The sequence below is a fragment of the Colossoma macropomum genome, unplaced genomic scaffold (genome assembly GCF_904425465.1).
Source record: "Colossoma macropomum unplaced genomic scaffold, Colossoma_macropomum, whole genome shotgun sequence".
In the NCBI taxonomy this organism is placed as follows: Eukaryota; Metazoa; Chordata; class Actinopteri; order Characiformes; family Serrasalmidae; genus Colossoma; species Colossoma macropomum.
The window spans coordinates 13295308-13310595 of record NW_023494800.1 but is presented as its reverse complement, the minus strand read 5'-3'; the positions used below and the strand labels follow the sequence as shown (position 1 = coordinate 13310595).

Sequence of the window (15288 nt, the reverse complement as noted above, 5' to 3'; positions counted from 1 at the left end):
ATCAGATGTTATACTGTCTACTATATCCATCTCTCTCTCTCTCTCTCTCTCATATATATGTATATATATGCATATGTATGTATCTATCTATCTACCTATCTATATATATATATATATATATATATATATATATATATATATATATATATATATATATATATATTCTCTATATATACAATACACATACATGCACATACATACGCATAAAGTTTTAGGTACTTTTAAAAGCTATTTAAAAGGTTAAAGGACAGTTAGTGTTTAGTTGTTTAGAAAGCCATTAACCTTAGAATAAATACAAATTACATTTACACAATAAGTTGTGATTTTTAGATATGTCAGTGTGCTTGTTTAAACATTTCCAAACCTCTCTTCGAGGAAGCCCAGCATTAATTGTAATTATCATCGTGGTTTGGCTTTTTAAGTTAAATCAGATGTGCTGGTGGTGGATTCTGACACATCTATGTAATAGCTGGTTACATAGAAAAGTCAGAAACCAAACTTTCTTCTGTTAACCAGCGCACAGCATAAAAACAAGCTGTTGTTACTTTCTCCTGCATTAATATTTGTATATTTGTTCGTATTTATTCTAAATTTATAAGTTTTTTTTGCAGGCAAAAACATAGTAACTGCACAATTGAGTTTGCTTAGGTAACATTTGCCTTTTATATAGAATTTCTTCGTAACATTTTACTATTATTTGGTTCTGCTAAGTTGTGGAACCTTATTTTATAGTATTTAGAATTTTCTTACTAAAAGTGTAAGACTTGCGACTCACAAATGCCATTCTAATTCACAGTGCTGTGGGTTCATGAGTGTGAGTCTGATTGCGTGATTGAAATCAGGTGTGTCTTGAGTGCTACACACTTTGTTTACTCTTTGAAGTCTCTGCCTGGCACTAGTCGCGTGACAGTGGTACCTACATGATAGACCGGACAGTCTGAGTCTTGCGTCATACTGTCTTGATCATCCTCACAGGCACGAGGACCTCACTCTCTATGAGAGAAAGCAAAAAAAAAAAAACCTGGTGGGGGGAGGGGCCAGCAGAGGGTTGAGAAAAGGAACATCTGTTATCTACCGAAGTGGCCACTGCTTTTGAGTGCAATGACAAAACAATGTGGTTTACTGTCACTGAACTGTCTGTATATTGATTTAATGTAGTCTGGGGTTTGCTTCTGTACATACCTCACTCTTTGCTTCCAGTGTCTTTAGAATCAGTAGCGAGGATTCTTCTTACATTTAGAAACTATTTACTGCATTAGACTTTATTGCATTTTCTACATTGTACTTACTGCTGGACAAGATGTTCTTGACAGGATAAACCTAAGAAGCTTTGGTCTGACGAAGTAAACACAAAACGTCAGTGGGTCCCCCTAGTGAGGTAAATTTTAATGACATGAGGAAAAGATGAAACTCAAACCTAATCCCTTCAAAAGCCCGTGGTTGAAGATGAATGGCTGTTTTCAATCCAAGGTGTCTTTTGCCATTCCAGTGAAATCTCTCCCATCCCCCTTAACCCCCTGCTACCTATCTCTGGTCTAACCCACTGGCCAAGTTTTGGCTCAGCGCCTAATCTGACGTGCCTGAAAACACTTCAATCTTATCACATACTTCCTCTGTTGGACATTTCCTGCCAACACTGGGCAGCAGCAGCCAACCAGAGAAATAAGAACTCTGGCCAAAAGGTATAAATGTGATTTTTAACCAGGATTTCAAGATGTCAACCTATAAAAGTATAACATTGGCTATTTGTAGAGAAGAAGGCATGTTGCTTCCTTCTATAAACTGGTGGGATTATTTGAAGGGGACTTTTCTGCATAATTAAATGGTTAAAATGTAAAAATTCAGAGTAGATTTATGTGAAATGCTCCATTAGAGTCAGAATTGTTCACACACAATGGTGGTGATAGGAACCAGACGTCTGATGTGTTTAATGCCTCCTTCAACAGAATGCTAATATGAAAAATGAATACTCTGCATCATGCCTGAGACATTGTTTTCCGATAGTTTTGAGATAAAAATTTTGTCTGCTAATGCATTTTTTAAAATACATTCACAGGGGAGAGGTATATGCAGGGCATTGTATGGCAAAATAGTACCCAAAGAAAACTTATTTTTTCAGATTTACCCCTATTTTACCATCATCAACATTACATTAAAACCCTTGGTTCACTGTTCATTTTGGATAATAAATAAAATAAAATATATTAGTGTAGTTGACCCCTGGTTCCTATCCCCACCACTGTAAAGCAATCTGAGTTTCTCTACAGTGAACCACTTTACATCAGACTGCTCTGAATGACTTTGTTTACATCTCAACCATTAAATTATGCTAAAAATGTTAAATATTTGAGGCAAACCCAAATAGATTTACCGATGATATAATACAGTTCTAGAGCGTTTGCTTGTTTCCAGTGAACATGGAAAGGTGAAAGAGGTTAAAAAAGTATTCGACTCCCTGCAGCACACTCTGTTTAGATCTGTTCATTTGCGCATGTGGAACTGCTATGCCTTGTGCAACATAAAAAGAGTGAGCTACACTGAGTAACATTTGTCATCCTGTGTGGTATGTCCTCTTTCGCCTGTGATCTGAACCAATTCAATCTGTTCCTAAAGCCAGCCCCATTAATATTTGACAATATTTGATCTGCAGGACACCAGACTAATCAGACTGTCAATATCAAATCTGTTCAGCGTATTTTTTGTCTTTTCCTCTTAAATGCTCTTGATCATTTAAAAGAGAGGGAGAGCAGGAGACCAGAGAGTGCCATTCAGAGAGATAACCTATCTATAGAGGGATTTGTGAAAGGGGAGAATATGAGAAAGCCAAAGGATTTTTCCCAGCCAGACTCTGCCACTGAATGTCCTGCAGTGTTTCTCATTGTTTGCTGCCTCATAGGAGATAGCCGAGAGAGCCTGAGAAAACTACAAAACAGCACTATTTAACGGAATTCAATCTGTCCCAATAGATTCGAATCGCTAACTTACATGTCTGAGTGTAGATTCTATCTAGCTAATGAGGGGCCTGAATCCTTCTCTGTTACTTCAAAGGGGATGAAATTCTACCTTTCTTGCAGTGAGGACCTTTGCCTGCTCTCTCTCTCTCTCTCTCTCTCTCTCTCTCTCTCTCTCTCTCAGGTGTTTCACTGTGCTGTGCAAAGCTAAAAGAGAGGTAGTTTCAGGCAGAAAAACCTCCAAAGGGCTATTTGTTCCTAAGTTCAATGTTGAAAGCTAAATATGGGTAAATATACTGCCCCGTTTCAAAGCCCACATTTATCTAACTCTAATTTGATCCAAGATTTCCTTAATGATTAATTTAGATGCCAACTAAAATATTTAAGAGGAAGCTATTTCTATGCAGGAATGACATTAGGCCTCGGCGTGTTGTACCAACAATAAATTAATAGTCTCTTAAGCCCCAAATAGCACAATTAATCAAAAGCAACAGCCAAGTGACTCAGGCCTACTTGGACTAGCATGTTAATATATTTGAGCAACATGTGACGCATAACTCCAACTTTTACCATCGATCGCCTCTTAATAGGGTACTTGTCCACTATAGATCATTTGTCCACTAGAGGCCTGATCCAAAAACATATTAAGTTGGCTCTTAGGATTCAGTTAAATGGATATATTTCAGGATAGCAGGGCGGTTGACAGACAGAAAGCATTCTTTAACTATTCATGGTTTATTGACATAGATTCCAAAGCATTAGAGCAGCAAATCTGACAGCATATGAACATGATGACCAACTTCAAAGGTACTCATTTGCTAATGAACAGTAACAGTCACATTTAAAGCAGCATTTACCTTTTACACTGGCATTGACCTTTGCACATTTGAACCTGGCTTTAGCCTCCAGACCCATTCAATACAACTAAGTGATCTGCACCCTGGCAACAAAAACACTGGCTGCCCAATGCTGAAAAATTCATAGACCATGTGTTCACAAAAGATGAATAATGCATAGGTGGGATTAGCTTTGGTTTCAGGGAAAGCGAGGGGCAGATGAATAAATGATCATTGGATCTACCTGCATCTCACTATCAGCAAGTGTAATGTCTTCATCACTTGGCACAAATTCATGTATTTCAATAGAGGTTACATAACCTGCAGGTATCTGGGCAGGGAGATCCTGCAGTTGGGCAAGTGTGAATGACCACCAAGCCTCAATCAAGCAAGTTGTGATTAAGTAAATTTGATACAGTTTATTTTCTAAAGCCTTCAGGTACGTATATAATTGACCAGTGATCTGCCCACAAGTGCATTCCTCCTAGCAACTGTTGCGAGGTTAGACAAGCTTCACAGGATGATTGCAAAAATCTGTGCATGATGTCATGTGATGTCAGCACTTTAGAGAAACATAAGAACTGGACCTGTTCATGTTCCACCCACTAATGCATTCATAGCCACTGTTGCAAGGCTGTACAAGCGTTATAGAATGTTTAAAAAAAATTCTAATGACAAAAACATGACAGAATAACTACACCAGACTGTCCAAACACTGTAGGATTGTAGTCCAATCCTCAATGTTGCTTAGTTGCATACTTAGCTCACTAGCATAGCATTTTAAATTAGAAACTCAACATTATGTAACAACTTTACGGAAACTTTGTAGTGATCCAATTTGAATGATTCACATCCACTTGCATGTTTGAACACCCCTGGTCAAATAACATGTTTTTTGATTTTCTAAGTAAAAATAAGTTAACACATCTTCTACAGGGAACACACATTTTAATGAACAATTACTGTTTAACTGTGAATTTAACACACTGGGGGGAAGAAATGAATTTTTTTCGCTGTATGTTAAACTTGGCAAATAACTAGAAATTATGTACTAAAATTAGTGGAAAATGCCACATTACATGTGCACTCTGTAGAAGATGTGCACTGTTTTCACTTAGAAAATAAGCAAAACGTCATTTGACCACAAGTGTTCAAACTTTTGCAGATGGCAGTATTCTGAGAAAAGAATGAGTACAATTTCTCATTAGGTTGAGTGGGAATGTTGCCAGCATTGTCAAACTACCAACAGTTGCTTTGACAGAACACATTTCAAGGTTGAAGATTCAAATAGTTGCAATTGCATGACATAAATAAAACTGTGCCAGAATTTTTTTGTGTCAACACAAAATAAACGGCCCATACTTTATAGCCAAATCAACCATGTCTAAACTAGCTCATATCATTTATAGAACAGGAGGAACACTATATATTACAGAATAAAAAAAGGAAAAGTAATATATTTAATTGCCTCCCACCCTCAAGATTATGTCTGTTACCTTATTTTTACCTGCATGTGCTTAGGAACGAATATTTCAAGTTCCAGCCTTGTTGAGACATAGTGGACACACTCTTACCCCCTTTGGATTTGATTAAGTAGTTAATCTTTTGTAGGCTTCATATGTGTGTAACTTCACAAGGCCAGTAGGTTTTATCAGGTGCTGTGGTGTTCAGAGAGAGATATGAAGTGGAAGAGAGGAAAGAGAGGAAATGAGGCCCAGGTGCCTCTAAGTGGGAAGAGACTACAGGCGATTAAGACAAAAATACTCCCAGGCTCTTAAGAACAAGACGTTCGCCTTTCTGTCCAACTCAACAAAGCCTGACACATTTACTGGCTGAACGGTGGTGCTGATAACATATGGAGAGGGGTGTAGATGGCAATATGAAGTTTTGAGGGGTAAATTGTGTTGAGAGCTTTTCTACAATACATAAGAATTATGGTGAAGTGATCTACGTGTCACTGGAACAAAATGGAAAGGAAAGCTGTTCTTAAATTTTTAATGTATCAAGTTTTGATTCCAGGTCATTTTTGACGATTTCTATTTGTACATTCATCAAGAATTAAAAAAAAATATGTGAAGCTTTTGATCTGACAATAATGAATGTATTAATAAATGCTTAGTTACTTTAAAAAAGTCTGCCTTTTCTACCTTCTACTGAGTTAATTTCATGTTGTAGCATGAGAACTGAAGATCACTCCAATTTCCTTGTCTTTCCTGAACACATGGCATCAGCACAAGCAATTCAGAGAGAGAGATCCGGCCTGAGGTAATGACACTACCAATTAATTAACACAGTGACACTAGAATTACCTTTGCCCTCACGCTGTAGGAGATGAAACCTCAGCTGAACCGGTGTCAGTACATCCGTGATCACTCCATCAGTCAGTGACTTAGATTACTGAGGGCATCCACCCACATTCTTCACATCTACACAAACAAAATACAACACAATTGTAGAGGTTTTAAAACATACACTAAAATTCTAAATTGGAAATCAATGTTATTAATAACATAAACCAATATGCTTGCAGATAAATGTATAAAGTAATTTTATATGCTGTTCTGTACTACTTTACAGATTTCAGCTCTTTTGTAGGAAGCTGTAAATAAATGTGAAATTTGTGTACTGAATGATGAACAATTTTAAAATGACTGAGCGAACTTAAGAGCATCAATAAAATTTATACCCAGAATACTTTATATTTCAAAAGTGATGACTGAATCTTGTAGCAGATAACTTGACAAAAAATGATTAGTAAATCAGTGGGGAACCCTCAGCGTCTTCTAGGGCTTCAAAGAAGGCCTGATGATCTCTGTGAAATAAAAATATGTTTGTAATTTCTACTTTCATCATATTTGCTGCATTTAAACTCTACAAATGTTGTAGTAGTAAATGTAGTCCAATGGTAACTTCAATCAAGGTTTTTTATTCTCCATAGATACAGCCAAGTAATCTCTCCTATTGGTTAAGGCTTCAGAAGCCGAACAGAAGCCGAACAGAAGCCGAAGGCCTAACATGTCAGATGAACCAAAATAACATAATAACCTGATTAGAAACCGACAGTGGAATCAACCAATCACATTTTATTTTACAATTGGTTGGGCTTTTGAGAAAAAAAAAAACATCCCTTTAAGCTTTCTCAACTTCAAACATATGTCAGTGACTGCAAATAAGAGTTTCAGTCAGCTCTTCAATGTCAGGGCTCTTTACTGAAAGAGTCACTGTAAAATCAGGGTAAGGTATATATGTTAATATGTCTGTTACAAGCTTCAAATAAAACATGGAATGTGTTTTACAAGCTTCAAGTGTCTACATTTAATCTAGTACATACAGAAATGTGTAATACTAGAATACCATAGGGAGAATTTCACCCTGTTTTGGCCTGAACTGATGGCTTAACTCTAATAATCATAATGTAAATGGATACATTAATGCAATACGTTAAATAGTAGTTTTCATTTAATAATGTTTCATGATAACAAAAAACACTTTTTGGTGTCTATATTCAAACAATGTATGAATCATGTTTGTATATAAAAGAAAATTATTAATAGAGATTCCATTTTTTGAATGGTGGTATGTGTATTACACATTTTGTAAAAACAGATACAAAAATCTGTAATCTAAATCTAATTTTGAAATCTTAATCTAACCTAAGTTGGACAGATGTTTGTATTTTATTTTTTATTGTTGGATTACAGAAGTAAATATGCAGTACATTTATGTCCAATGCAAAGTTTGTTTGTTTCCCTTAAAGCCCGATCATGGAGTTTGAATGAAAACATGACAGTGTAATGCAATTTGATCATTCATGGTCCATAACTCAAAACATGTAGTCAGCCATATGTGCTTCATGATGTATAGCTATAATCTAATTCACAATCATAACTGCATTTTTAAATTCAAATATTGACCTGTGCTTGGCACTGAGCTGTTTTCTCTGAAAATATTCTCTAATAGGATCCTTACACTGTCAACATCAGAGGCTCTCTGAATGTGAACCATTTGACTCTTGCTGTAATTGTAAGCTGTAATGGCCTGAGGTCTAGTGTATGCCGTCACCTCTATTGCTGTGGCTAACTTCTGCCTCTGTGCATACCAACCAGCACCAGGTGAGGTGTCAGGTTCCCATTGACTTCAAAATGTTCAACAAAACATGGCCGAGGGGTCAGAAAAGGTCTTTGTAATCCAAATTCTCAGACAGCTATTCAGGTTTGTATCCATATTCCTCTTTTTACACATCATTTGCTGCTCTAAATGTGTTTTTTCATGACAGGGCTGAAATGCTACAGGCTTGTTTCACTGCTGGCAAAGGTTGGGATTTGAAGGACGAATATGCTCTTTTCATCAGGTTAACCTGTTCAGCTCACCTCCCCGAATGCTCTCCACCCTTTCCCTGCTGATAGAGGCGAGACAGAGAAGTTGAAAGGTCTGTCTGGAGATCAGAGCGTATAATGCTAACAAAAGCACTTCTGGGCTCTGATGTGGTTAAAACATCTCAGCGCTAGACAATGAATCCTCAATTCACAACCAAGCCCTTGTCTGTCTGTCTCCTCTTGTCCAGTAGGGATTTGAATGAGAGACAGTTCCACAATAACAGAGAACATTTTAGATGACAGCATGTTTCTATCTCAGCAAACTGTTCTAGCATGGAATACTTTGGTGTTCATGGAAAAAATAAAGGTTATGAAATTGTTCTCACCCTGGACATACGTTACTTGGACAAGGCTACAGAAACTTTACATGGAGGTTCTATAAATTTTAAAAGGGTTCTTTACACTTTATGTTTACAACAGTGGTTGTAGTTTCAAAGGGACCATACAGTGAAAAGTGGTGGTTCTTTCATCATTTCAAAGAACCCTGTTTGTTTTTGAGTGTATGCAAAGTTTGTGCAGTATATGTCAATATTCTTGTCAAATAATGTGATTTCCACCAATGACCCAAGAAGAAAAGACCTTGAAGATTGAACTACTATGCAAAAGTTAGAGGCCATTCTTCAATTTTTTAATTTCCTGTCAAAACGGCCATTAAATTATTACACTTTCATTACATAAGTGAGTGGTCCTTTGTAGATGATTAATAAACTCTTAACAGAGTATCAGTAACACATCAACAACATATCAGTGAAGTGGCAGTAGTGCAGCATCTGAATACATTGAAGTAAATATCTTGTAGATATTCTGTTGATACATTACTTACATTAAGTAGATGTATTGTTAATATGTTACTTCCATTACGCAAAACCTAACCTTACTCAACCTCACCCACAACCTTAACCTCAACCCAAAACCTAATTCTAACCCTCATATGTTTTTGACATGTTACTGAGAGTCCATTGAGTGTTTGTTCCATCTAAAAGGACCACTTTAAATAAAGTGTCACCAAAAAAACTTTCACAGTTTCCAAACTGAAGTTCAAAATATGACTAAAAGACATAAAGACATTGGCACTCCAAACAACAAGACCTGGTAGACCACCAAAACTGTGACCATCAGATAAACAGTACTTTCATCAAATGGGAGAAAATGAAATCACAAGTGTTTCAGTCCATTCTTCCTCTGTGAGAAGACAATAAGACAAAAAGAAAAGGAAATAGACAAAAAAGAATCAAACATAGAAGCTGCTGATGTTCTCAGAACAATAAACTGACCACCCCAGACCTCAACATCACTGAATGTGTTTGGGATTATTTGGATTGTGAGAAGCAGAAAATGCAACCAACATCTAAGACTGAACTTTGGAATTGTGGAAAAATATCCCTGTAGATTTCTTTGAAAAACTGAAAGCACGTCTCCTGAAAAGAATAGGAGCTGTAATAAAGGCAAAGAGTGGTCACACAATATTAAAAAAAAAATCATACATAGTTCTTGAGATTTTTGTGCATAACATTAGAATCAATGTAACTAATTTGCCATTTAATTACTGAGTTTATTAGAAAACACGTTCCACATAGAGCTGATGGTAATTCTCAATATGTAAGGTAATGCATAACATTCAGCTGATCAATGCACACTCTGAAATCCATCTGTACAGTCATATAAATGGTTGAAAATTTACATGACTGATAAATTGACTCATAAACATTTCTGCTAAATATTTGTTCCTATTTTTTTCTAGCACTGAAAAAATGGACAATTTGTGTTCAATAGCCATTTTGACTACACATTAATTAAATGCATGGTGGACTTCTGCACGGTATTGGACATCAAGTCATGGTTTAGTCTCATCAACATCTGAGCTCATTCATTCATCCTCCCTTTCGTTTGAAGTGATATCAGAAGCACATTGTCTCTGAATATCCTTTTTTTTTTTTTGAAGTCAACAGTAGAGAACGTACATCCCATTTAACTGTATCACCACAGTGAAACACAATACACAATGCTGTTATAGTGTAATCATCAAACCCCTTTGAATTACTGCCATTGCCCCAGGTTGTCATATGTGTAGGTTGACCCATGTAGTCTTATTCAAGAGAAGTGAAGGAAATGTTCCCTTTCATTTTTTGCTAAGTCACATTCATGGCATCAAATTCCAGTTGGTTTCCAAGTAAATTAAACAAGGCCAATAGCTTCTAGGGTTAGTTTTATATTTATATGTGTTATATCCCTCTTATATCATATCTCTATCTATTTTTTCTAGAATATGATGAGCAAATAAAGAACAAATTCTCCATATGGTCAGAAATAGCCTTTGATGGTCATACGCATGCCACATGTCACATTTCAGTGGTATGCACAAACAGAAGCAAGGCCAGAACAGCTGGGACAGACAAAATGAGCTTGTGTACACTACAATGGATTTGAAGGACATGTATATGCCTTATAGTAAGGAGTACAGGTTATTTAAGTGTTCAGTTCAGTGATTGTGTGGAAAGAAGGCCCCAAGCAGTTTACTGTCGGACAAACCAATGAAACGTATCCAGCTGGAAAAAACTCTAATGAAGACTAGAAGCATATAAAGGTTAAAAAGAAAGTATAAGTCACATTTTATTTTATAATTCCATTATAATGCTCTTGTGATTCACTTTTTAAGATGTATCAAGCCAATAGGTAGTTATTAACTGTTTATTACTATTTTATTAAGTGTTAACTAACATGAATCAGGCATTTTTCAGAGTACTTTTATTTATGTATTACACATCATGATCTTTTGTTTCCTGTCAACTTAATGTTAGCTAAAATATAAGTCTTTGCTCTAGAATAGGTGGTCAATTTGATCAAAAAATAATAAAAATACAATTCTGATTAGATTCATTGTAACTACTTGCAACTAATAACTCAATGAGCAAGCTAATGTATAATATTCAGCTGATCAATGCACACTGAAATCCATCTCTACAGTCATGTAAGTGGTTGAAAATTTACATGACTGATAAATTACAAAGGCCCTGACTCATATAAACATGAGCTCTTTCTTGGTAACTAGACCCAAAAAAGAATCACGCTTTATCTATATTTATGACCAACAATGACAAAGCTGATAAAAGGCTGAATCACTTCTTTGATCTTCTTTGGTCAAGCATTAATTAAATTAGTACTGTTGGTCAATCCTGTGCCTGTGACTAAGCATTAGCTTTAAAGCCTTTTTGATTGTTTATCAAGCTTTGCTTTTTGCCTGCAATTGTTGACTTATCACCAGAATCAAAGGATATTTTACCTATGAGAGCATGTATCCAAACATAAAAGCAGTTGTAAAATTTTATGATTGTCTTGAAAGTGCCTATATATTGTCTACAGTCCCACTCATAGTTTTCACAGTCCCCCAGCAAGCTGGATGAAGAACAGAGCACTGGTGAAGGTCTCTGAAGGGCTCATTCCATCTTCTCTAGGGATTTTTGTTTCGCACTGCAGTCTAGAGTCAGTTGGAAAACTGAAAGTACAATACATAAAAAATTGTTGAATGTGGTCTTCATGGCCAAGTTTAACCTGCTGGATCCAGCTGAACATAAAAGACACGAGAACAATTGGCTTCTTTGAGTTGACTACAAGCACTGAGACATCATAACTCCTTAAGGTCTTCTCAAAATGAGCTGCTAATCATTTTCTTTGTCATTGTACTTATTGCACTGCATTATAAAGGTTTTACACCATCAGAGAAAAGGGTGCTACAAAGGTACATGTTGATCCCTTACATGTAAATGTATTCGTAAAAGTATAAAATGGTCCTTTAGGTCTAGTTGTGTACCTTTAGTGCTACACTACGTTCACTTTCTCAGGGGAAAATGCATGTTGTACCTTTTCATAACTTGAAAAATAACTGCAACAGAATACAGTCCCAGCTAACTGAACATTCTCGGAACGTCTAGAAAATGTACTTGTAATCTACAAATAAGACTCTCATAATGTGGCTGCAATATTGTAGAAGTGTTTATAATGTTACATATAAACCAACACAGAATGTCCAGAAAATGTTTTGCTAACTTACAAATGAGGTTCTCATGATGATGCAACAACATTGGAGGGAACGTTATAAATGTTAAGTAAAGAGGTTCTCAGAACATCCAGAAAACTTGACAGATTGAACATCAACTCTGAAACTGGCTTTCTCTGTTGCTTATTCACTCTTGGATTGAAAAAAAAAAACATTAATTGAACGTCTTTTATGGATGTTCTTAATTTTCAAAAGGTTATTTTTATCCTCACTCATGTTCTTTACAACAGTTATTCTTTAAAAAAGCATCCAACATCCACTGAAAGATTATTTAGGCAACCAAACGTAGTTCTTCTATGGCATCACTCCAAAGCATTCTCTTTGGCACCTTTTTTTTAAGAGTGTAGCTAATGATTTTGCTGTTTCACAAGCTTTTGTGGGGATAGACAGCAGCCTGTCAGGAGTTCTCCGTCATCTCAGAGACCTCTTCCCTTCAGCATGGGAAGCCTATGAAATAGACTCCCTCACCCAGAGACTTCCCATGCTGAAGGGAGGATGATGTAGTGATTTATTGGGTTCTTGATAAGACAGTACTGCTATTGAGGCCTACTGGAGTCTAATCTATGTCTACATTGTCATATCAGTCAAAGTATCTCTTTTAGGAATTTTGAATAGGTAAATTGATACTAACATGCCAGCGATTTTGTCAACGGTTCTCCTTCAGTCACTTGCTGTGGCTCTCTGATGATGAAAACATCAACCCCATATAAATTGTACTGCACTGTTCACAACAAAATGCTGTTTGTCTAGCACCAGGAAAAGTTGTTTATTATTGCAGATCTAAAGAACACATGTTTTGTTAATAGCATTGTTAGTATTTGTTTTGTGCGAAAGGAGATACCGAACACATGTGGCACCCAAGAATAGAGGAAATAAGTTTCAGTCATGACTCCAGGCCTGGTCAAACAGGGCAGTCCAGGCTATTTCTTGGATTCCTCTCATACCATTCATGCAGCATTTCTAACTTGTTTCGTGTGAAAACAGAAAACTGAAAATAAATACATAATCAAAAAGAGCCTTCTTTTCTTTAAGGGTCTCTCATTTTACCTTGTAACAATGCACTTTCATCACTGTCTAAAGAGAAAGGTTGAAATTGCAGATGGAGAAACTGTTTGAATCTAATGCACCATTGATTTCATCAGTTCCTCGAACAGTTCCTCTGATTTGCAGTTGTGAAAATATTTCAGAGGCCATGTGGAAGATGGATTGTCACAGTGCTCAGGCTACCCGGAGACCCAGAAAAGCAGATACATGCTAAAAGAAATTCCTGATGGTGCGCAGTAGCCAAAACTAGCCATCCAAATGTCTAAAGTTTCACGTGCCACGCATTTGAAAGCATTAGTGACCTGGCCTGCCTGAGGAAAACCCTAACATTTCCATGCATAATAAAATGCTTAAACACTCCCCACGGATCATGTGTAAGGCCTTGAATGGATGTCCCGGAGCCAAAGGGGCCTGCGCTTTTCACTCGTGCCCATATCCTAACCCAATTGTACGAGGTCTAAGAGTGGCTAGAAGCTATTGCTTTTCCATGAAGAACTTTCTTGGAGAAAAACAGCATTTTGGCTGGTGATATCGGGGTGGTGCTGGCTTGTCTCAGATCGACAGGGCCGTTACTCATTCTGACAGGTTTGCACTCCTTGAGCACACTAAACATTTCTCTGGGGACCCTCCCTCAGTCCTCATTCACTCCCCAGTGCCGTTCTTCTCTGCCTGGTACTGTCAGAGAGGACCTGTCATAAACAGCCGTGGAAGTGAAATAAAGCACTGACTATGACTTATTCATGACAGCATTACCTGCTTGGTAGAGCTGTGGACAGGCCGAGGTGGCAGAATGACAGGTTCTTCAGACCAAGGAGAAGCTGACCGTGTCCAAGTCTTCTCCACACGTGCGTCCAGTCACTTTTAAAATGCTCCAACTTTTATGAGTCTTCTGACCTCTACCCATCCCGCATATAAATCTAACAGATCCTCTGGTGGCTGACCACACATGAACACATGAGTAAGTAAGACCGCAGCCTGCAAAGTCATTCACCTTCCATACCCCTTCATTTAAAGCATGGTGTTATGTGCTTACCATAAAGGAGATCACGGTGAATAAGGTTCCTGTTTACTGCCTTCGCAGTAATCATGTGATTGCTGCAGCACAACCAAAGCACTGTTGCATAATAAAACACATACGTTCTTCTGAATCATGCCTGTAGTTATTTGTACCCACTGAAAATTACACACAACAGTAAAGGCAAAGCACTATTACATAATAAAAGTTCTCAAAAATGATGTCTGTAGTTGTTTAGACCTACTGGATGTTACACGCACACATTGCAAATGTGAAATAAATAAAAATAAAAAACAATAAAAATTAAGTAGGACTGTGCTTGAGAACAAGATCCCGCTGTATTTAAAACAAACAAGAACAGTGGTGACCTCAAAACCTCTAAATGAAGCATGAAACAGGATTACTGTCAGTTCTGAGTGGGCATTCAGGTAAATATCTTCAGACTGTGACCCCTTGCTGAGATTGCTGACCGGCAGACAACACAAAGCAACGTGGTTAATATGATTTCCGACCGCCTGGGAGGGGCTGCAGGTAAAAACTAGCACTGATGTTGAACAGAGCCACGAGAAGTAGGATTATGTAAAGCAAATTATGGCACCATTAGCACACATGGCAAACTCATAGGCTTGCAAGAGATCTAGCGTAACTGTTAATTATTTAAACCTACCAGTTTGAATTTCACCAGTCTGAATGCGTCATCAGAGCAGCTAAACATTTCTTTCAAAAATAAAACTACAATAAGCCGATCATTATGCACATCATAACACAGCATAGCACAACACTGTCATATCAGTTTTAACTTTATGTACCCCAAAAGCTATTTAGCTGTGGTCCTTAAACCTGATTGGCTGAGCCATGTTCAAAGCTGTTGAAAAAATTTTCATTGTACATGCACACCTATGACCACCTCTAAACAAATGAACTCACAAATGAATGTATTAATGCACCAACTCACTAAAAACCAATGTGCTGTGAGGAGACTGTTATGTTGCTTGCATTGGCCACTGAGTGT

General features: G+C 37.1%; 1 long non-coding RNA gene across 1 annotated transcript; it reads right to left on the bottom strand.

Annotated features, from left to right (window-relative positions):
- Nucleotides 1-947: 947 nt before the first annotated feature.
- Nucleotides 948-14246, bottom strand: LOC118820372. Its single transcript, XR_005008253.1, has 3 exons — nt 14015-14246; nt 6097-6213; nt 948-993 (listed from the first exon to the last, which is right to left on the bottom strand). It is a non-coding gene; the product is annotated as an uncharacterized LOC118820372 (long non-coding RNA).
- Nucleotides 14247-15288: the final 1042 nt, after the last annotated feature.